The following is a 21,991-nucleotide window of genomic DNA, read 5'->3' as shown; positions in this document are numbered from 1 at the left end:
TGTGTGTGTGTGTGTGTGTGTGTGTGTGTGTGTGTGTGTGTGTGTGTTTTCTTTCTTCTGTTTTTTCCCCCCAGTTTATTTATTTATTTTGAGAGAGAGACAGAGCACATAGGCAGGGGAGGGGCAGAAAGAGAGGGAGAGAGAATTCCAAGTAGGCTCTGTGCTGTCAGAATAAAGCCTGCCTCTGGGCTTGATCTCACCAATCTTGAGATCATGACCTGAGCCTAAATCAAGAGTCAGACACTTAAATGACTGAGGCACCCAGGCACCCCACTTTCTTCTGTTCTTAAGGGTGTGCTGAGGAAGAGAGCTAAAGGTATGGGCTTGGCACCATACCTGAGCATTTCCCCTTCAATGGGACCCACTTCTAACTTCCATCCAGGTTAAACTCTGTTCTAAATGTTCTGAGACATTCCCAGAAATGCTGGGCTTCTACTTCCTGACGAGATGGGGCATTTGGTGAGGTAGAGAGAGAAGCAAGGGCTTTGGGTCCAGATGGGCTAACTTTTCCTATCCTGGATTTTGCCCCTCACCAGCTATGATACCCAGGGTAAATCATATACCTCTCTGAGCCTCAGTTTCTTCATCTGAACACATGGAGAGTAGACTTAGTGTGAATATTAAGTGATGGCTTAAGCAAAATGCTTAGAATAACATTTGGCATTGGAGATACATAATGAACACAGTTTAAAATTGTGTAAATTCCTATTCAATTTCTGATTGTGAGAAGCAGAGACACCCAATCTCAAGATTTATGTTCCCATTCCATAAAGGAGGGACATTAGGGCTGCTTCTCAATAAAGGGATCAGTATTTTCCCAACTCAGTGGACATATGTTAGTCTCAGGTGGTTTCTGTACACAAAATTTTGTTTTTATTTTCTGCAATTTCTGATGGAGAGGTCCAGAGAGAAAATTCTTTCCAGAGTGGATTCCATGGGAACAGGATTTGCCATCCCAGGTCAGACCCATGATTTATGCAGCTAGAATTTGCTTGCTTTCAGCGGCCTTCCAGGCATGATGGTCTTCCCTGCTCCCTCGGATGGCCTTGACCCTCATAAATCTGCCCCAGAGTTTCTTGGAATCAATTTATGTTTCCCACCAGCTATATCTCTTAGGGGTATGGGGTTTCTAACTTCATTGTCCATTGTCCAAGGGCTTTCCTGCTTATTATGTGTGTGGGCTTGTCTTGCTCAAGCCTCACCTGTTGGTTCCCTTTGCTCATTCTTTCTGGAATCTGACATCATAGAATGTCACAGCAAGATGGGACCTTGGAGATCACTAAATTCAGTGGTTTCCAAACCACCTGAGGACCTTTAAAAGTATGAATTTCAGAACTCTGGGTATTCAGATTAGTAGATACTAGGTTGGGCGATGGTTGGGGGAGGACAATACTTGCATTTTGTAAAAACTTTCCCAGGAGAATCAATGAGATTTGTGAACTCAGTCCTATCTACTTCATTGTTCAAACGGAGAAAGAACATCCTTCTCCAGACTTTTCTGAGTAAGTCAGCCTTAGAGAAGGAACTGAAAAATTGGGGGTTCTTTCTCCGTCCAAAGATGCTTTGGTGGTGATAAGGCCTTCCCAGCTTTTTGCACTGAAGACTTCTAGCCTTTTCAGATTGTTCCTACAGGAGTCCCTCCCCGATCCTGTGTCCTTATTAAGACTTTAATGTTAGAATCTATTTTTAAAGATAAGTTCACCAGAACTGTAAGTTCCTGTGGCTTTGTATAAAGGGACAGGGACAATCGCTACTCTGCTCTATTTCTAGTGTCCCTCTAAAGTGCCTAACATGGTGTTGGCTCCCTCCCGCTGAGCACTGGGTTAAGGTTTGCTGGGAGCAGACTATATTAATTTCCAGATCTTTGCTTGAGGGGTGGGTTCATGGATTTAAAAGAAAATTACTACTGCTCTGAGCCTGGTGATATTAACTGCTGTGGGCCTAGGAGGGCCCCAGAGGAGGTATCTGGAACAAGGGACTCTTGGAGCAGGAAGGGTCTGGCAGGTACTTTAGGCAAGGTAGGCATGATATCAGTTCTAAGCTAAGGCAGATAGTTAGAACCATGAGACAGTAGACAAATGCTAGGGTGATTTTCAGAAGTGTCTCTGGGGGTAGAAAGTATTGGATACAACCTTATAGATCAAAGCAGGTAGGTCCAGAATCTGAGAGGCAAGAGATTTAGTGACAGTGGTTCCAGGGGGGAGAAGTCAAAGTAAGCTTTGGTTCTCAGGTAGAAGCTGTTTATTTCCTGATTTGTTTTATGCTTCTCTCTCTCTCTCTCTCTCTCTCTCTCTCTCTCTCTCTCTCTCTGTGTGTGTGTGTGTGTGTGTGTGTGTGTGTGTGTGTGTGTGTCCAGTGGTGAAAGGCTGAACCTCGGATACCTGAGAAGTAAATTCTTCCCATGAAGGTGACAAAAACCTCTCAAAATAGAATGTGTATATAATATGAGTTAGGTATTGTGCCTTTAAATATGTATTAAATTTAAAAATCAGGAAATTCAAGCTGAGTGACTAGCCTGTGGTACACAGAGTGAATAATCAGTCAAGCCAGGCATTAAGCACAGATCTGAGTTCAAGTTCAAGACTTGAAAAAGTTGCTAGACTCACCAGGAAATCCTCATGGGACCTGTCTGAGAATCTATTTTTCTTTTTCTTTTAAATCCATAATGCTTGGGCTCAGTTAAAGCCAGGACAGACCATATCAAGCTGGCTTAAGGCCCAGAGAGTAGGCAGGCCACCATGAGGGGACAGGTGAGAGTCTGGTCAGGATATCATGGTGCGTGGGCCCTCAGCCCCAGAACATCCTACCCTGGCCCTATAGTATCATAGCCTAGCACAGTGTAGGCTTTAGCGGGTCACAGGCACAAACCAGGGAGAGTTGGTCCTCAGCATCAGGACTCTGGTTCCCAGAGAGGCCATGGGGAGCCAGGAGGTGTCGAAATAAAATCCAGAAACTGGAATGTTTACAAGGTCAGGAAGCAGAGATATAACAGAGAGGGACTGGGTCAGAAGCAATAAGGCAAAACCTTGGTTTTTGGTGAGAAGATCAAGGTCACAGTTAGACCAGCAGTGATATGGACTTGATGCTGAGCTGCTAACCTGGGAGCGCAAGGGTCCTTGTATTCCCCAGATGAGAGTCTACATTGGACCCTGAGGTTCTGTGGAGGATTAAGTGGACCCCAAGGAGGAACCTGGATTGGGGGTAGAGGAAGGAGGAAGACTGGCTCTTTTCCCTTCACTTGGAAAAAAAAAAAAAACTATTGTATTAAATCTCATTTAGGAAAGAAAAAAAAAATGAACTGCTTAATCTTGTTCTTACTTATACCACACATTGGAAACCTAGCTTAATACTCATTCACATCTAAATTGTATAAAGGACCCACAAACACCAAAATACTGATTGGTTATAGACAGCAGAGTAAAGAAAAATCCATTAAGCACTGGGTTTCATTTTAAGTATATTGCAGCACCCTCCAAGAAGAAACAAATCAATTAGTAATATACCTCACCATGTTAAAAAATGGGCTAGACAGTGATTGTACTAGTTTTATTACTGTTGCTAAGCCATCTCATCTGCTCAATTGAATGCAAAGAAATAAAGCGTGATACCAAGGAAAATAAGTTTTCAACTATTACTATTAATCACAATAATAAGGAATTTGCCTCATGTTTAAGGCCTATGCAGCTGTACCACACAGTAGCGCTCAATGGCATGGGTGAATCTTTTGTACCATTTTGATTCTGATCCATGGAGTTGAATTTTATTTATAACTGTTGACTGAGCTGAACTTCACGGGAGCTGTGGCATATTGAACCGCTTTGATGGCCATTGTAGATGCCATTAAATAAAATCAGGACTAAAATCCAAGTAAATATAATTACTCACCATCCATAAATGCCTATGATATCATTCTTTATTATAAATTGAAAAAAGTAACCCCTTTTTGGGTACATGATGATAATTAATAAATTGTTCTCCTTATTGGGGCAAAGTAAAAATAATACACATATTGTAGCCATCGTGAGGTTAAAACATTTCTATCTGTCTCAACTCTTCAAACAATGGAGCAGTGTCTACTTCTAGATATATGACCAGTGTCTGATTATTGTTTTGTTTTTGTTTGTTTGTTTTTGTTTTGTTTCGGATGTTAGCAGTTGTTGAAACTTAATGCTTAGGTCCATTTATTTACTGGGAGTTGTAAAATAATGATATTCAAATGATATCTTTTTTTTCTCATTTATTAGTTGGAATATATAAAGAGATGCTTCCTCTCATCTACTGTTTGGTTACCAAGTGGTACAGTTTATATAGAAAAAGCAAGATAAATGCTCAATTCTTTCTCCTTACAGTTTTCAAGATGATGGATTAATTTTCTATCATCCTCCAAAGTTGACCAATTAGTTTTTTATATATCATTATTAATCCATGAATTTAAGCATGTTTTTGGCTTTAATTAATCACAATTAGTATCCTTTAGAAGCTCATACCGTTACATTTGTGCCCAGTGGTAGCCTCCTTAGTTATTTTGCTTCCTTGCTATCTTGTACGATGGAATTTCCTTCCCCAGACCTGGACTCAGCCATTTTCTCAAAAGCTTTGATTTCTTTTAGTGGAAAAATGCTCTGTAAGTATATAATCTAGGTGCTATAGACACTTATTGCTACAGAACTGGTGATTGTTTCTAGGTTTCTCTAGAGGCCAGAACTAAGAAACATGTATGTATATCAGTATACACATACATACATATGAAGTAGACACATATGTATATGACAAAATACGTCATGAGCCCACAATGATACTTCCAGTTCAAATTCAGGACTACAGGGTTTTAAATTTAATCCCTTCTGTATTGCATACACATTTCTTTTTTCCACACGGAGAATCTTGGTTCTCAAGAACACAGGTGATAACAGGTGTAGAATATTCTATAATTACTCAGTTCCTTTATCCTCCATTATACACGCAATAGTATCAGAGTTACAACACTACTATTTTACCATCATCAATATAAAAGTAAAGATCAGTTAAATTTTTGTGCAGGGTATATGTGCTCTCCATTCTCCTATGGTTTCCTGAAGCTGTACTCTACACTGTTTGGGGGTATCACTATACATATGACACTCTTTCCTCTTAACCTCCAGCTAGTCTTTCTGTAAGTACTGTAGGTTTAATGTGCATATCAGTTGTGTTGATATATCTCTAGTCAGTTTGGTTGTCAGAAGCTTGTTTTCAAGTAGATTCACTAGAAAGGGTCATAGAAATAATATTCTTTGAGCTCTTGGGTATTGATAGTATTTTTTCCCTTGAAAAAACACATTACTCTATTTTTTCTGGCATAAATAGTACTGTCAAAAACTCTGATGATAATTTAAATTTCATTCTCTGATAAATCACTTGCTATTTTTGCTTAGGTGTCTCCAATGCTTCTTTTTTATTTTTCTTTAATTTCCAACAATTTTACTAGAATACCCTTTGGCATCACTCATTCTGGGTCAGTTTTCTCAGCAACACAGTGTGGTCTTTTAATAAGTAGTTTTAGTAAAAAATTTTCCTTGAATGATAACTTTAAGCATTTACTTTTCTCCCTTTCTCTGATTTTCTAATTCAGGCACTCCTGTTATCTGTATATTGGATCTTCTCTGCCTATCCTGATGTATGTCGTCTTCTTGATTTAAAAATTTTTTCTCTTTTCACCTTCTATTTCTTCTAAGGCATTTAACTGTGTGTTTATTTGCTCTTGCATGTCTTCCAATTTAGTCTTCACTTCTGAAGTTATTTTTTCCTTTTATCTCAAATTCTTTTCTGAGTTCTACCACTTGGTTTTTCATCTCTTGTGGTACTGATTTGTGTTATTTTTCATGTCTTCTATTATTGTTTTAATGCCAGTTAGCTCATTTGGAAATAGAAGATTACAATTTTGATATTTTCTGCGGTGTGTCTTTCTGGTATGCTTTCATTTTTCCGTGGAGGTGTTGTTTTGTTCTCTATGCTCTTTCAAGATTCTCATTGTAATGTCTATTGATGGGTGAATGGACAAAGAAGATGTGGTGTATATATATACATATATATACATGTATATATGTATATATACACACACACACACACAATGGAGTATTACTCAGCAATCAAAAAGAATGAAATCTTTCCATTTGCAACTATGTGAATGGAACTAGAGGGTATTATGCTAAATAACATTAGTCAGAGAAAGACAAATATCATATGACTTCACTCCTATGAGGAAGTTAAGATACAAAACACATGAACATAAGGGAAGAGAAGCAAAAATAATATAAAAATAAGGAGGAAGACAAAACATAATAGACTCTTAAATACAGAGAACAAACTGAGGGTTGCTGGAGGTGTTGGGGGTGGGAGGATGGGCTAAATGGGTAAAGGGGCATTAAGAAAGACACTTGTTGGGATGAGCACTGGGTGTTATACATAGGGGATGAATCATTGGAATCTACTCCTGAAATCATTATTCCACTATGTGCTAACTAACTTGGATGTGAATTAAAAAAAAAAAAGAATATATTATTAAAACGTTACAATTTAGAAGTGCCTGGCTGGCTCAGTCAGTAGAACATATGACTCATGACCTTGGGGTCATGAGTTTGAGCTCCAAATTGGGGGTAGAGTTTACTTTAATACTACTACTACTACTACTAATCATAATAATATACATTACAATTTGAACATCTTTTCAATTATACTTAAAGAAGAGATATTCAATGGGGTTGGGGGAGAGGGGAAAATGGGTGATGGGCATTGAGGAGGGCAATTGTTGGGATGAGCACTGGGTGTTGTATGTAAGCGATGAATCACGGGGATCTATCCCTGAAACCAAGAGCACACTGTATACACTGTATGTTAGCTAACTTGACAATAGATTATATTAAAAAAATAAAAGTAAAATTCTCATTGTAACATGGATGAGATTTGGTCTTGATAACCTATGCATTTTTACATGAAATTAATTTTCTAGGATTTTAAGGGTTCAGGAGTTTTTCTAACTTCACCAAGCTCCCTCTACTCTTTTTTTCATGTTGTGTTGAAAAATATGGTGTTTTGCTTTCAAAAGTTTCTGGCTCTGTCTCATTCTTTCATATTTATCTAGACATCATTTTATTCATTTATTTTGTTTCTATTATTCCTATCCTATTCAATATTGATTTGACATCTAGAAATTTCTTCTCAGTGTGGGCCCTTTCCTGGAAAGGAAGCTTGGTGGCTGGGGTGGTCTAGCTCCTTTGAACATTACCATGGCCACCTTGCACTCACACACTCCTGGACTGGACAAAGCCTCTCCCAGGTTCAGCAATGGTTCCCAGATTGGCTGTCAGTCATTTCCAGCAAATATCTGTCAGCCATTTTCTCCTGTTCTCAGGTTTATAAGACCAGCCTGTTGTTTTCCTCTCCTTTCTTTTGTTCAGATGCTGATATTTTTCAGGTTTTATGGTTGTTGTACTTTGTCCTCACCCATTTGTATTTCGGGCATTTTTTAATCAAACATTTTTGTTGTAAATGTCTATGGGTTTTCAGTTTTAATATATGGTCATTCTGCTTTTAGATTCAGAGAGTTAGACAACTAAGCTGTTACCTCCATCACTACTATTGTCCCAGAATCCTTGAAAACAATTATGATGTAGGGATCACTTGAGGTCACTTGCTATGATTAGCCCTTTTATATTATCTATCTGGTCAGGTCTCTCACCTGCATTTCTACTCCTGGGCTGCAGGGTTTTCAGATTGCATACCAGGGATGTCTCCAATGACCATGGCCTAGAACTTGCTGTTATATCATGTTTTTCCTTTTTTTGGGAGACAGCCCACTAAGTATAACTTAGCTTTTTCTTGATAGTGCCACCCACACCTAACCAGTTGTTTAGGGCTATTTGTCCCTTCATTAAATGGCGCCAGAGAGAAATATTTTACACTAATTTACTTTCTTCTCTCTCTCTGTCATGTATGTTTTTCTAGTGCTTCAGCACATCCTCCTGTTAATTTCAAGTTTATACCCGATGTTGGGTGAGGGCACGAGAGTGGTCCTGTATCTTTGTGTATCAGGCTGAGGTCCAGCTAGCTGCGACAAGCTTTGATTTCACAGTTTTGGAATGTGCTGATATTTGGTACTTACATTCGATAGATGGTGGAAGGTCCTGGAAGTCTAACCTGAGGTAAAAAGATGTCACTATGACTTTGAGTGAACAGGGCTAGAAATCGTTAGTCCTCCAATGTCAATTTATTTAATTATAACACATTAATGTGGCACCTCAATATTCTCCAGCAGGTTTAGCTCCTGAAAACCATGTTAGGTCAGTAGATAGGGAAGGGGGAAGAATCGCTTTTATCCTATCAGATAGGCAACCATGTAGAAAAGTTAAATCTCAGGGTAAGTGAAGAAAGGCAGGTCACATTGACTCTTTCTATAACACAGTCAGTTTTCAGTTGGTGAATTCTTCATGTTCTAGTTTGCTTCTCAGACTGAGTTTGTTTGCATGTTTGCATGGCATCGGCACAAACATGAACCTTTTCACACACACACTCACACCCACAGTCCCATACACTCACACACACCACATACACCACACACATGACACATACAACACACACTTACACACTCATACCGCACACAGCATCACACATACCTAATACAAGTTCTCACACTCACACCTCACATTCACACGTGGTTACACTCGCACACACTCTTGCACACACACATTCACACACCCTGTGTTCATCTATGCAAAGCTTTCTGGTTATTTCTTTCTTGTTCTTTTTTGATGATGAGAAATTGGGACCTGGTGACAATAATTATAACACCAGCCCTGCCTTTTGTGCTAGATACGCTCACACGTGGTCTGTTTTTACTTTTACACCGTCATCTCATTTGCCCCTCACACAGTTCCACTAGACAAAGAGGATGCCTAAAAATGCTGAGGTCTCCCACAGAACAAAGACGAGAGGCCCACTTCCCTCTCTGCTGGGAGGCAGACATCCCTTCATGGAAGGGAACCTCTGAGCAAGCCATCAACAGGGCAGCAAGTCAGGGCTGTTGAGATAAAAGCTGCTTTCAGGACTGAATTACCCTAAACAGCTCTGACACACGGCAATCTGAGGGAGTTTTTAATGGTTCCTGTGATGGCTCCTGTGTTGTGTTCTCAGCCACCCCCTGCTCCCTGAGGGAAAGTGAGTAACACATGAGAGAAGAGAAAGGTCACAGGAAAAACACTATCTTGAAAGCATAGCTGTAAAAATTAAGTTAAGGGAGTCCTCGGGGCTAATTTGGTTATTCCCAAGTTGGTATCAGGCTGGAGTTGTGTTAATAAAGTATTTGATAGGGAGAGGGGTGTTGTGGACTCACCCATCTGGGGGTTACACTATACACTTAATGGATTTGGTTTTGAGTTTCAAGTGGGAAGTGGTGGTGGTTCAAACACCAGCCTTGTCACATGCAGCCCTGAAGAGTTATTGATTTCTGTCCTTATCTGCTCTTGTCCATGGACCAAGGGGAGAGAAGACCTTCATCTGGTGCTTGGCCATAAGGGTTATGTGAGTAGGGCTCACTGCCTCCTGAGAGACAGCAATGGTGCCGGAGGCCAGAATCCCTCCTTCATAGCTTTATTCTTAGTAGTTCTTGCTTATTGTCTGGTTCTAAGTCATGACGGGCGAAATCCTTACGAGGCCCTTGTGACTGGAACACCTCTGACAGATGGACAGATGGAGTACAGGCAGCCCAAGTGGCCAAGTGATTTGGAACTAGAAAAGAACAAATGGGTCCTGACTCTGGGTCTGGGTCTTGGACCCTCTAAGATGAATTGGAAAACAATGACACCTGAGAGGGTGGGAAATACAGATGTCAAGGGCAGAAGGGAAAGTAGTGGTGGAAGAAATAGGACCAAATGGTGGACCAAAAAGGGAAGGCAATGCATCTGAGATGAGGGGACTAGAGAAAAGAAGAGAAGAGATACTTCTGTCTTATTCCTGCCTATGATGCTACCAAGTAGCTAGAGATGGGCACCATGATCAACGAGCATGAGGAAAAGGCCAAGAAGATCACAGAGATGTGTGTGTCGACATGGTCAGGTACCAAATTAATGACACTAGTCATGTATAGGGCCAGTGGACTAATGTGGCAGTCGTCTATAAAGAACTTTTTGTTATGGGACTGGACCCTTCCTTGGGCTCCCAGCTATTGTTTTGACCCCTCAAGCTGAATGAACCTCCTAGAATCAAGATATCCCACCTGCTTGTAGTAGAAACACCAATGACCAGAGACTCCTGTTGTTATCCCTCAAATAGCAGTGCTGGTTTAGATAGGGAGTAGGTTTCCCAAGGCCCTTTAGACACTGTTCATGGCTTTTGGCTTGCCATCCCCCTGGTGAGGAGCCAGGCATCCAGGTCATTCCCACCCCACCTGGCTTCTTCATTCCAGGCATGTTCCCCTTTTTCTACCCATCTTCTGCTGTGTCTCTGAACACTTCATAGTCAAGGCTGCTAGAGTTGATGAGAGCTATAGCTATGTCTTGAGGGCCTTGGAAGTTTCCCTAGGCCACGCCAGGCAAAGAGTAAAACATAGGACCTTAATGGTGGTGACAAGTAGTATTATCTGGTTCTGCTCTGACATACACTTGAAGGAACCTGAAGTTTTCTCTGTTAACACCCCCATTGTTATAGCACATATGCACATACCACACATGCTATGCCACTGTCATTTCTGTCCCCTTCACTTGCTTTGATTTCTTCACAAAACATCACTATCTGAAACTATTTCACCTGTACACTTGTTTGTTGTCTGTCACCCTTACCAGCATGTACACTCTATGTAAGCTTAAGTGAGGCTTAGTTGATTTTGTTCACTGCTTTGCCTCCAGGACCTACAACATTGCCAGTCACATAGGAGGAGGTTTACAAACCTTCGTTGAGCGAAGAACAAAACAATATAGAAAGAAGAGAGAAGACCAAATATCAGCCCCTGAACCCACTCAAGTGGTCAGAGGAGGAGATCATGCATGCTGAGGGTGCTGGGTGTGGTTTGGTGGGAGCACCACTGGCACTTGGTGTTCCTGTATTAGAATTAGAGCAATATAGGATGGAAGGATCCAGGGGGCTCCTGGTCATACAAATGGATGTTTGTTGAGAGGCATTTTGTCTCTTACCCATAACTGCACAACAGAAAGGGGTAGGGTCCTAAGGGGCCACAACCATCTTCACATAGTCATCCACATACACAACCAGCCCACACTCATATGCGTACAACCACACCCACATTACTGAAATGTAGGGAGCCCTGCAGTCTATATGAGAATGCTTGAGTCCTACTCCTTAGCAGTATGGACACTCCATTGACCTGATGGTTGATGGAACCTATCAACTGATAGGCTGAATGGACTAGTTAGTAGATCAAAGTCATAAGGCCAGTTGAGGAAAGGAAATAGTCCTCTTTTTCAGGGAGCTATTCTGAGGCCTGGGGCATTTTTCTGATTCTGTTAGGTTGCTAGACAAGTGTAAGCCATGCCTTAATTTCCTCACTTGTTAACATTAATCCTATGCATCAGCAGAAAAAAAAAAAAAGTTACAGAAAGGGAGGGAGGCAAACCATAAGACACTCTTAAATATTGAGAACAAACTGAGGGTTGATGAGGGGTGCGGGAGGGGGGAAAGCGGGTGATGGGCATTGAGGAGGGCACCTGTTGGGATGAACACTGGGTATTGTATGGAAACCAATTTGACAATAAATTATATTTAATATAAAAAAAGCATTAATCCTGGAATAGGATTAATCTGCCATTCACTTAAGAAATAGTAATTAAATGAGTAAAATGTGCTCATATTATTATGAAGATACTGTCAATATTCACTAAAAACTAAATCAGACCGCTCAGATCCAGTCTCCTGGGATTTGCTTAAAAACAAATTAAGACTGAGATCTTGACAAGCTTTAAAAGACTTGGGGTGCCTGGGTGGCTCAGTCAGTCAAGCGGGCCGACTTTGGCTCAGGTCACGATCTCGCAGTCCGTGAGTTCGAGCCCCGTGTCCGGCTCTGTGCTGACAGCTCAGAGCCTGGAGCCTGTTTCAGATTCTGTGTCTCCCTCTCTCTCTGACCCTCCCCCGTTCATGCTCTGTCTCTCTCTGTCTCAAAAATAAGTAAACGTTAAAAAAAAAAAAATAAAAGACTAAAAACCCTCTTTCAATTTATATGGACGAGTGGGTCTTTTTGGAGCAATCCGCTATGGCTCCACATAAGTCACTTATTTTCCCCAAACAGAGTTTGAATGCTTCATTTGCAAATTGACAATGACCTGTGTTGGGGGAATTGCTTGGACAAGAGGACCCAAAATGCAAAATACTACCCCCTCTCCCTTTTTAGCTTAAGAGCTGGGATTTGCTTGAAACTTTTGCAAAAAAAATTCGAGGTAAAATATACCTAGAACACACACTTAATGTATAAACAAATGTGCACAGCTCATAGTTTGGGAAGGAAGAGGGCTATAAATACCCTGAAAATTTATAAAGGGCAACATACGGAGGGATGAGTAAACTGGCCCAATCTTTTCCAATATATGTTTTAATAATAATGTTAATAACAATAGCACAGCATTTTATATTAGTATATTCTTTTGTACCCTTCAAAGGCTGTTAGAAGTGATCTCATTTGCTCACTACAATAGCCTACTCTGAGAAAGCACCATAGCAGTTCATCCGCCCCTGCTTTGCACATGAAGGAAAACCTGGGGCCTGGAACGTTTGATTCTCAAATTGCAGAGCTTTTGAGACCTTGGTCTCCAGGAATCTTTGTCAACCCACTTATCATCTTGCTGTGGACTGGCACTCAGTAGGCGTTTTGTGAATATTTAAGTGTCTGATAGGTGTGAGATCACTTCCAGGAATTTTGCCCATCAGACTCCACAATGAGCCCTCAAAGCTTGCTGGTGATTGAGTGATCTCTGGCACACAAAAGCCCGCTGCAGGTAGGCTCTAAGGTAGTTCCCAGTGATCTCTGCCTCCTGGTAGTCATGCCTTGCTTAATCCCCTCCCCTTGAGTGTGGATGAAACCTGTGCATTGCTTCTAAGCAATAAAATATGATAAAAGCGATGGGATGTCATTTTCATGATTACATAAGATTGTAACTTCCATCTTGCTTGCAGCTTCTCTCTCCCTTTCTCTTTCTCCCTCTCCCTCCTCCTCTCCTCTTCCTAGGCTTCTCCAAGAACTGCCGACAATTATGTGAACTTGGAAGAGCACCTTCCCTGATGGAGCTTTCCGATGAGACTCAGCCTTGGCTAACACCTTGATTGCAACCTTATGAGACCCTATGGAGCAGAGGACCCAGTTGACCTGAGCTTGGTTCCCCGACCTACAGACACCGATATAACAAATGTGTGTTGTTTTAAGCTACTGCATTTATGATAATGTGTTATAATGCAATAAATCACTAGGCACCCCCAAACCCCACACCAGCACTTTCATGCGCTTCCTCATCTTTTGTGCAAGTACCCAGCATGGAGGGCACTGGCTAGACTCTGTTCTTCCTGGTGCCTTCTCTCTCTTTCCTCTTTGACGCAGTGATGGCTGGGGTGATTCCACCTCTTTTTCCTTTTCCTCTTGTCAGTGGAGAAGCAAGTGGGGAGGACTCCCTTATGTGATCTAGAGTTAGTATTTCAGCCTGTCTCCTCAGGTTCCTCTGTCCAGCTCTGGGCCCAGATGAATTAAAATAAATCTCTCTGTCCAGGACTACTGCAGCTTTGCTGCAATAAGCAGAAAGCTGAATAAGCTCCAAGGGGATGTAGGGTTGTTTTGCAGGCTGACCCAGCAAGTCTGGGAGTAGGGTGATAATTAAAAGTGGTCTTCCCTCAAAACAAGTGCTTAATGTATTTGTACCGATGGAGGGATCTTTTGTGTCTGCTGGTCTTGGAGCTAAATGATCTTAATCAAGGTGTGCTGAGACCAGAGTTCCTGGATCATTTGTTGCCTCCCACTTATGCAAACTTTCACTGAAACAAATGGGAAACAAGGAATATGTTTTCTCAAGCCATCCAGGAGAGAGAAAGGCAGTGAATCCTCTCTTCTGCTAGCAGGAGTCATGGCCTGGTATTTTACAGCATTTTGTCTGTAGCCTTGCCATACTCCCAGACACCAAGTAGCATTAGACTGGGCATTTATGAGGGGTTTTTGAGCCTGTCAGAGCTGGATGATGCTGTGCTAGTTCTCTAGGGGGGCCCAGGATTGGGAAGTTATGAAGTAACAATATAGATTCTTTCCTTTCTCAAAGGACACTAGATTTCTTTTCAAAAATGATGATCAGTTTAGTATAATTTGCAGTGCACCAGTCTTGGATAAAGACCTCCTCACCATCCAGCACAGAGTGAAGCCAGAACCACGGAGCTGGCCGGAGGTGGGGTGGGGTGGGGAGCAGGGAACCTGTCCTAATTCCAGATACGATCAGAATTGGAAATTGGAAATGGAACCGGAATTTCTCTTGTGCCAAGAGAGTGGCGGTTTCACATCAGGCTTATGTGGACCTAGCTCTGGGTGGCACATTTTTCAAGAGTGGTGCTTTGGCTCACTCCCAGTTGCAGGCCCCACAGCACCCAGCACAAGGCTTGGCACACAGCAGGCATACAGCACATGCTTGTTAAGCTTGTTGAACTGAACTCAGCCCTACCTGACTTTTTTTTTCCCTTCTAGGATTGGGATTTGGGGAATTATAAAAGCACACTGACTAGAAAGCAATGATGTTTTCTGTGTTGAATGCTGAGTTGAATCTCCTGAGGGGAAAGAGAAAACCGGTCGATCTGGATATAGCAAGAGCTTTTCCCTTGCTGTGGTCAGCAGCTGGGTGGTTTTTGGGATTGCTCCCAGTGGGTATGGGATTAGAGCAGGAAGACTTTGTGGAGTGAGCCAGCTTAGGTTTGGATCCTGGCTCTGTACGTGATGGGTGGGACAAGTCACACAACCTTTCCTTACATCTGAAATGAGAAAACAGCGATGGCTCATACAGCTCACTTTGTGTCCCGTTCCCCTTTCAGCCTGTGATATGCGTTCACTTCACTGAACTTATGAAATGTAAGCATTAATAATGTAAGCGTCATTTTTTTTTTTTTTTTTTTGACGCGGGGAAACAAAGGCACGGAAAGGAGAAGGGAGTAGCTTAAAGTAAGTGGCATAGCTGGGACTTGAACACAGGTAGTCCGTGCTCTTGAAAAGCATGCCAGACTCAAAATGGGTGATGAGGCGTGGGAGGTGCAGCTTCTGGTCATGGAATGAATGAGTCATGGGGATGGGATGTGCAGCATAGGGAATATAGTCAGTGGTGCTGTAACCATGTTGTATGCTGCCACATGGCAGATACACTTGTGGGGAGCACAGCATAACATATGGATGTGCTGAATCAAGGTGTGGGACGCCTGAAACTTGCGTAACACTGGGTGTCGGCTAGAGTTCAACAAAAAACAAACAAATAAACAAACAAAGCCCTATGGCATACTGCTTCCTGAGAGTGATGTCTATCCTCGGGGAGCCTGGGGGCCTGTAAAGACCAAATGAAAGATGCTGAGTGTGCTCAGTAACTGTGTACAGATCAAAGGAGGCAGCCCCGAAGCTGTTGCTGGTGGGCGGTCTGTAGGGGAGCAAGCCTCCTCCTCAGCCTTCTGCTCCACCCCGTACTGCCACCAGGTCCCCGCGCAAGCAACTTTCTCTCCTTTGGCAACCACGCAGGCCACCTCTTGGGGATGCTGACTAGGTCTCCAAAGTACAAAACCTCTTGTACCGGAAGAGACTCTTTAACGTCAGTAATGGGGATCATGAATCATGAATTAGTTCCCCCCCACGTCTCTTCCTGGAGCACAGCTGTGTTAGCTTCCAGGGAAGGCAGACGCGCTCAGATCAAGAGTGACATTGTAACAGGGAGGGCTCTGAACCTGGCGCAGTGACTGGGGTCTCGCAGGCCTTGTTAAGGCTGGTGCTTCCTGTGTCATCACTAGTCCCCTCGCTATAAATAGGTGATAATCTAAATTTAGTAAAATAAGAAGGAACATACAGCACTTGGTTGAAAAGCAGGCCAGCTGAACAGGAACATGGCCAGCCACCCAAACCGGCCCCAAGGACTGTATTGATGGCCCCATGCCTGCCTGAGTCTTAAGGAATTGCTACCCCTAGTTGAATGGGTGCTAAGTGCCTTCATGTGCACTGACTGGGGAGCGGGAGGGGGGGGGGTTGGTTTACACAGAGGGATGCCAATTAGCTGCAATTATCAGCTTTCTTACATGTCTGTGGGTACACTGTGTACCCAGTGTGCTGTTTTGAGTATCTGTGAAGATGCAGATGTGCTCTAAGCAAAAGCGCTAGAAACCCGAGTTTTTCAGAGAAGAGATTCCTCCAGAAGACTAGTCAACAGTAGGATTCTTAGAGGATTTATTACAACTTGCCCTTCAATATATTACCTGGCTTAGAAAAATTAATTTTTTTATATGATTAAAAAATGAAAGACCATGTTCTTTAGCCTCTTGCACAAGTTGTGTAACTTAAGGCAAGTTACTCACCCTCTGTGGGCCAATTGCCTCATCTGTAAAAGGGGGATTATGTTATAGTACCAACTAATGAGACACTGCATACAAAAGAGCCCAGTACAGTTCCTAACACCCAGCACCACCCTGTGACTGATGGTTTCTAGGTGTGTAAAGAGGTGATGACAAAACGCAAGGCCTTTGCTGTCTAAGAGAGAAAAACTTGGAAGTATGTCACGTGACTCTGAGCCAGCCTCTCACCTTCTCCAGACCTAGGCTCCTCATCTGTTTAAAAGAGGCTGCCTGTTGGGGTGCCTGGGTAGCTCAGTTGATCTCACGGGCTGTGGGTTCGAGCCCCGGTTCGTGGGTTCAAGCCCTGTGTCGGGCTCTGTGCTGACAGCTCAGAGCCTGGAGCCTGCTGCCGAGTCTGTGTCTCCCTCTCTCTCTGCCCTTCCCCCACTCGCACGCTGTCTCCCTCTCTCTCTCTCAAAAATAAATAAAACATTTAAAAAAAAAAGGCTGCCTTTTTAAAAGAGGGTTGTTAAACTTTGTTTCAGATCAGGCTTTTCTTGAGAGTTTTGTTAAACATGCAGAGTGTCAGCTCTCCTTTCCTAAACATTCAGATTCCACAAGCCCGTGGGGACCAGGAAGCTTCATTTTTAATGAGCAGCACTTCTGGGTCCTCCCTCCCCTATCAAGGTGATCAGAAGCAGATGGTGTCGGGACACACTTGGAGAAACACTGCGAACTCCCTGTCGCACTCAGGAAGTCCCAGATTCTGTCACTGTGCATTTCTGGGGAAAGCTGTTAATGATGCAATGAACCCAAGAGTCCAGCCTGAGTCCCCCCCAGGGTGGGTGGGGCTCCCTGCACTTCTACCCTTACTTGTTTCCTGTCCTCCCTGCCTTGGGGCCCCCTGCCTCCAAAACTGGCACATGGTAAAAAGCTAAGGCGAAAGTACGAACCCCAGCTTCCTCGCTACCCCCAAGCTGGCAGGTGCTGACAAGTGACAGGATGATAGGATTTGTTTGGAATTGGATTAGGATACACTTGTTTGTTCAGGAACTAGATGAATCCTGACTATTTCGGTGGGCCACTGAAGTAAGCCTGGCCGCGTCTGCGGCACCTGAGCACAGACGGCTCTGGTGGACATAAGAAGACAGGTTGTGAGCGAGGGGGCCGGGCCCTGGGAAGCCGCCTTGCCACAATGCCGTCATCCCCAGAAGGGCATGCTTGGATCATAATGGCTCTAGCTACAAATTCTATTAACTCTAATAGTTGTTCTGTGGTGAATGGATAATGCATTTAGCAGAAATAGACTCAATCAATTTATATGAAACACATAAAACTTTCTCATTGAAATTGGCATCTGTTCTTGAGTCACAGAAGCGTGTGTAGAAATGGACAGTCTGTTACCCTTTCTTCTGGGCACATTAGCAGTACTGTGGGTTAATTGGAGAGATGGGCCAAGAAAGCTCTGGCTGCTTTATCCCACATCCCTTCTGCCTTTAGAACCACGGGGCTGGTGATGGGGAGGGACCTGAAAACTGTCTACTTCAAACTTTGAGGGTTTTTTTTTAATGTTTAATTTTTTTTGAGAGAGAGACACAGAGACAGAGTGCAAGCAGGGGAGGGGCAGAGAGAGAGGGAGATACAGGCTCCAGGCTCTGAGCTATTAAGCACAGAGCCAGATATGGGGCTTGAACTCATGAACCGTGAGATCATGACCTGAGCCAAAGCTGGACACTTAACCGACTGAGCCACCCAGGTGCCCCAAACCTTGAGTTTTGAAAGAAGCAGTTTTCGGGATGCCTGGGTGGCTCAGTTGGTTAAGTGTCCTACATCAGCACAGGTCATGATCTCATAGTTCGTGAGTTTGAGCCCTACATCTGTGCTGACAGCAGAGAGCCCGCTTTGGATCCCCTCTCCCCTTCCCCTCTCTCTGCCTCTCCCCCACTAGAGTGCTCTCTCTCTCTCTCTCTCTCTCAAAAAAATAAACGCTAAAAAAAAAAAAAAGAAAAGAAGCATTTTCTTGCCTTTGCCTGTGTTGATGTTAGCCCCTCTTCTCTGAGCTCTGCTACTTGTGGGTTTGCTGACAGGCCCCAGCTGTTACATGAGGAGAGAAAAGGCTGTGCAGAGGTGGGACACATCACTGGACCTCAGTTTGCTAGTGCAAACCTGCCAAGGCTGTGCACAGAGGTTCTGACTCCTGGTCCAGTGCTCTTTTCATGATCCTACACAGTTCTAAATGTCCGCCCCCCCTCCCCCCACCCCGACCCTACCCTTTGGCAAGAGATGTCTACTGAGAAAACAGTAAACCAACGATCACTAAACAACTCACAGGCAAGACTGATTTGATGCTAGGGCTCCATGAGTTACAGATACTTGTGGGCTGGGCCCAAGGTTTGGGCAGTTCTTATTATGTAAACTGAGCTAATTCCCTCTTGCCCTCCCTATACAACATGTGAGCTCACAGGAGAATGAGAGAGGAAGCTGAGGAAGCTGAGGCAGGATCACTGGGCCTTGGGGGTCCTGCCTGTCCTTGTCTGGGCTTTGGGGGTGGGTGGCAGAGCCTGCTTGCACACTCATTACTGCTGAGAGAGAGACAGAGAGAGAGAGAGAGAGAGAGAAACTCTGTAGTCCCGTGATTGCATTATCCCAACCATTTGGTTAGTGTAATTGTATGTGCAAAGCTGACAAATGTAATTTCCCCAGACTTAATACTCGCCCCATTTTCTCTCTGAGTTTCTTCATCTGATTAGCTAAGGTGACTCAGGCTTCCGAGAAAGCTTCGAGAAGCACCTGGACAGGCTTTTCCTGCCTAGGTGCTCCAGTGGCTCAGCTCTGCCCCATGGGCTTGGGGGTGAGGCCACCCCCAAACCCGGAGGTCAGGCCCTCGACATGGGGCTGAACTAGGGGAAATGTGGAGTGTTTAGGGAAACCTGGATGTTTTGTGAGTACCTGTTTTCAAAAGACCTGATGTGACCTTTGTGTTCCTAGGAGGTGCTCTAACACCTGCCAGGAGGAGAGCTGAAATGCCACCAGCCGCCCTTGTTCCAGCCCAGAGGAAACTGACAGCGCTGAACTTTGGGAAGACAATCTTGTTATTTTGTCTCCTCCATCCTTTGTTGGAAGGCTGGGGGCTGATCTGTTTCCTGGACGTGGGGGCAGGGACTTTCACCTGGGGTGTTCTCCTGCTCTCTTCCATTTTTAGTGTTTATCTCTGGACAGGGACACCTAAAGTGGCTTAGCTGGCTGAAAGAACGGAGACTTCGGGGTCACATCTTGGCTCCACTCCTTGTCAGCTGTGGGGCTCATTCCTCCAGATGATCTTCTCATCCCACAGTGGTAATGACAGCAGCTACCCGTGGCCAGGGTGAGGACAGGAGGAATTGGTGTGTGAAACAGCCCAGCCCAGGGTCAGGCATGCTCCTAGATTGCTCCTCCCCTTCCTTCCCCTCCCTACCGCATCTCTCCCTCCTTCTCCAGAGGCCCTCCCAGGCAGAAGTTCTAAGCTAGGTTAAGCTTCACCTCGCAGGCCATGAGCTGCTGGTTTACAGGCCCACCCCTCCCTTCCCACCTGTGCTCCTCGTCTAGACTGGGAGTTCTTTGAGTGCTCGACCTGGGTCTTGTTCTGTTCACCATCTCTGAGCACATAACTGGCCACAGAGGAAGTGTGCAAGGGCTGTGGTTGGGTCTAGATTAAAGCCGGATGAAGGAGGGCCTCGGCATGGACCTAGGGTGCCCGTTCTCCCTGACCATGAGGCTGAGCCCTGGCTAAGTAGTCCCTCAGGGGGTGTGGTGGACATTGTCCTGTGGGTAGTAGGGAAGGGACGCCCTGCTCATCCTTCTCCTAATGACTCAGAGACACCCCCACCGCATACTGCTAGGGGTGGGCGACAGGGTGGGACTGCGGCATCTGTCAGGAGGGTTAGGGGCTGGGAGCCTGCCTCAGCTTCTCCCTCCCTTCTTGCTCCCCAGGGCGAGAGCGGGTTCCTGGGAAAGCACTGCCTCTGTGCCCAGTTCTCTAAAGCCTGTCCAAGGAGCCTACTCAGGCTGCTTGGGGACGTGTTTGCCTCAGTGTCCTCTTCCCCTACAGTTAGGGTCATTCTGGAAGGGGGTCTGAAGACAGAATGCTGACCCACAGCCACCTGCCTGTCCTTCCTGCTCTGAGGCGGGGCTGGGCAGCAGAGGAAGCTCCAGTCTCTCAGGCAGCCACTCGCTTCTGATTTTAGTCGGAGGTGGTGGGGTAGCGTTGTGGCTTTCCAGCCACCACACGATTTCATTAGTCTGAGTGGCCACTGTGCAGACCCTCATCGATGAGCCTTTTAGGGACAGTGGGAATTATATGGCAATAAACTGGGGAGTCAGGCGGGGTGGATGGCTGCTCCTAAGTGCTGGCTGCAGGGGAGCTGGCTGCCAATATCTGAGATCCGAGAACTGAGCTCAAGCCTCAAGTGCCCCCGGGTCAATCAATATGTGTTTCCGGAGCCCCTGCCATGTAATCAGTGCTGGTGGTTGGACAGGGCGGGGGCTTGCCACGATGTTTGCTGAACGTGTCCTGAATTTATGGTCAGGAGGCAGTGACTGACCGGGGCTGGGGAGTCCCTAGAGGTCAGTCCTTGGGGTGGGACAGTGAGGCGAGGCATCAAACAATGAACAGAAGGCCACCTCTCTCATGCTAGCCCGTTTCATGAATGACCATGAGACAGAGTCGGGAAATAGAGAGAGGTGGCAGGCTCCCTTTCATGTGGAAAAATGAAAAGGTGTTTTGAGGTTTTAGTTAAAGGTGAAGGGAGGAAAGGGGAGAGATGAAGGGAAAAGCCCAGGTCTGGCCCCTGTGTTAGATCAGGCAGGAATCGGGGACAGAGAGAGCTCCACCTGGGGTGGCTTTTCAGGGCAGAGGAAGGAAGGGATTTCTTCCTTCAAAGACAGAACAAGGCTGACATTTATGTAGTAAGTTGAGAGTCAGTGAAGTTAGTGTGAAGGTATAAACTTCTGCTTTATTTTTTTTTGTATTTTGCACTAAATGAGGATTTCACGTTATAAGCAGATATTAAACATTTATCATTTATCTATTGTTATTTTAATAAAGCGACCTTCTATAGGAAAAAGAGTGTGGTGGACAGTGCCAAGCCCCTGCTTACCAAGGTTACTTGCACTACTCCCATACCCAGGCACGTGCACCACCCCTACCCTGGGGGAACCCCTTGACCTGCTGGTGTTGGGCCGGGGGCTTCACAGCTTCTCTGGGGAGAGGTTCATAGGTCTAATAACTGCCAAGGAACATCATGCCAGGTTTAGAGACTGATTCTAAGAAATTTCCTCCTTGTACAAAGAGTAGCTGAGAAGTCACACCATGGTTTAGGGCCAGAGGCTGAAGAGGCCTGGGTTCAAAGCAGTAAGAGTCTTCATGAGAAGTCTTTCAGCCCAGAAACTGCTGAATAAAACAGCTTTGGTGGGGTGGGGAAGCCACGCTTTGGGG

General features: G+C 44.5%; 1 protein-coding gene and 1 long non-coding RNA gene across 2 annotated transcripts in view; one reads left to right on the top strand and one right to left on the bottom strand.

The window, feature by feature from the left end:
• The window catches only part of ALK (ALK receptor tyrosine kinase), a 675,158-nt gene that overhangs the window by 57,350 nt on the left and 595,817 nt on the right, over positions 1-21,991 (bottom strand). The gene's annotated exons all lie outside the window — the stretch shown is intronic.
• LOC125937317 (uncharacterized) lies at positions 1,247-13,458 on the top strand. The gene is made up of 2 exons (XR_007462352.1): positions 1,247-1,320; positions 13,150-13,458. It is a non-coding gene; the product is annotated as an uncharacterized LOC125937317 (long non-coding RNA).

This window comes from Panthera uncia (assembly GCF_023721935.1).
Source record: "Panthera uncia isolate 11264 chromosome A3 unlocalized genomic scaffold, Puncia_PCG_1.0 HiC_scaffold_12, whole genome shotgun sequence".
Lineage (NCBI taxonomy): Eukaryota > Metazoa > Chordata > Mammalia > Carnivora > Felidae > Panthera > Panthera uncia.
This window is presented reverse-complemented; position numbering and strand designations above follow the sequence as displayed.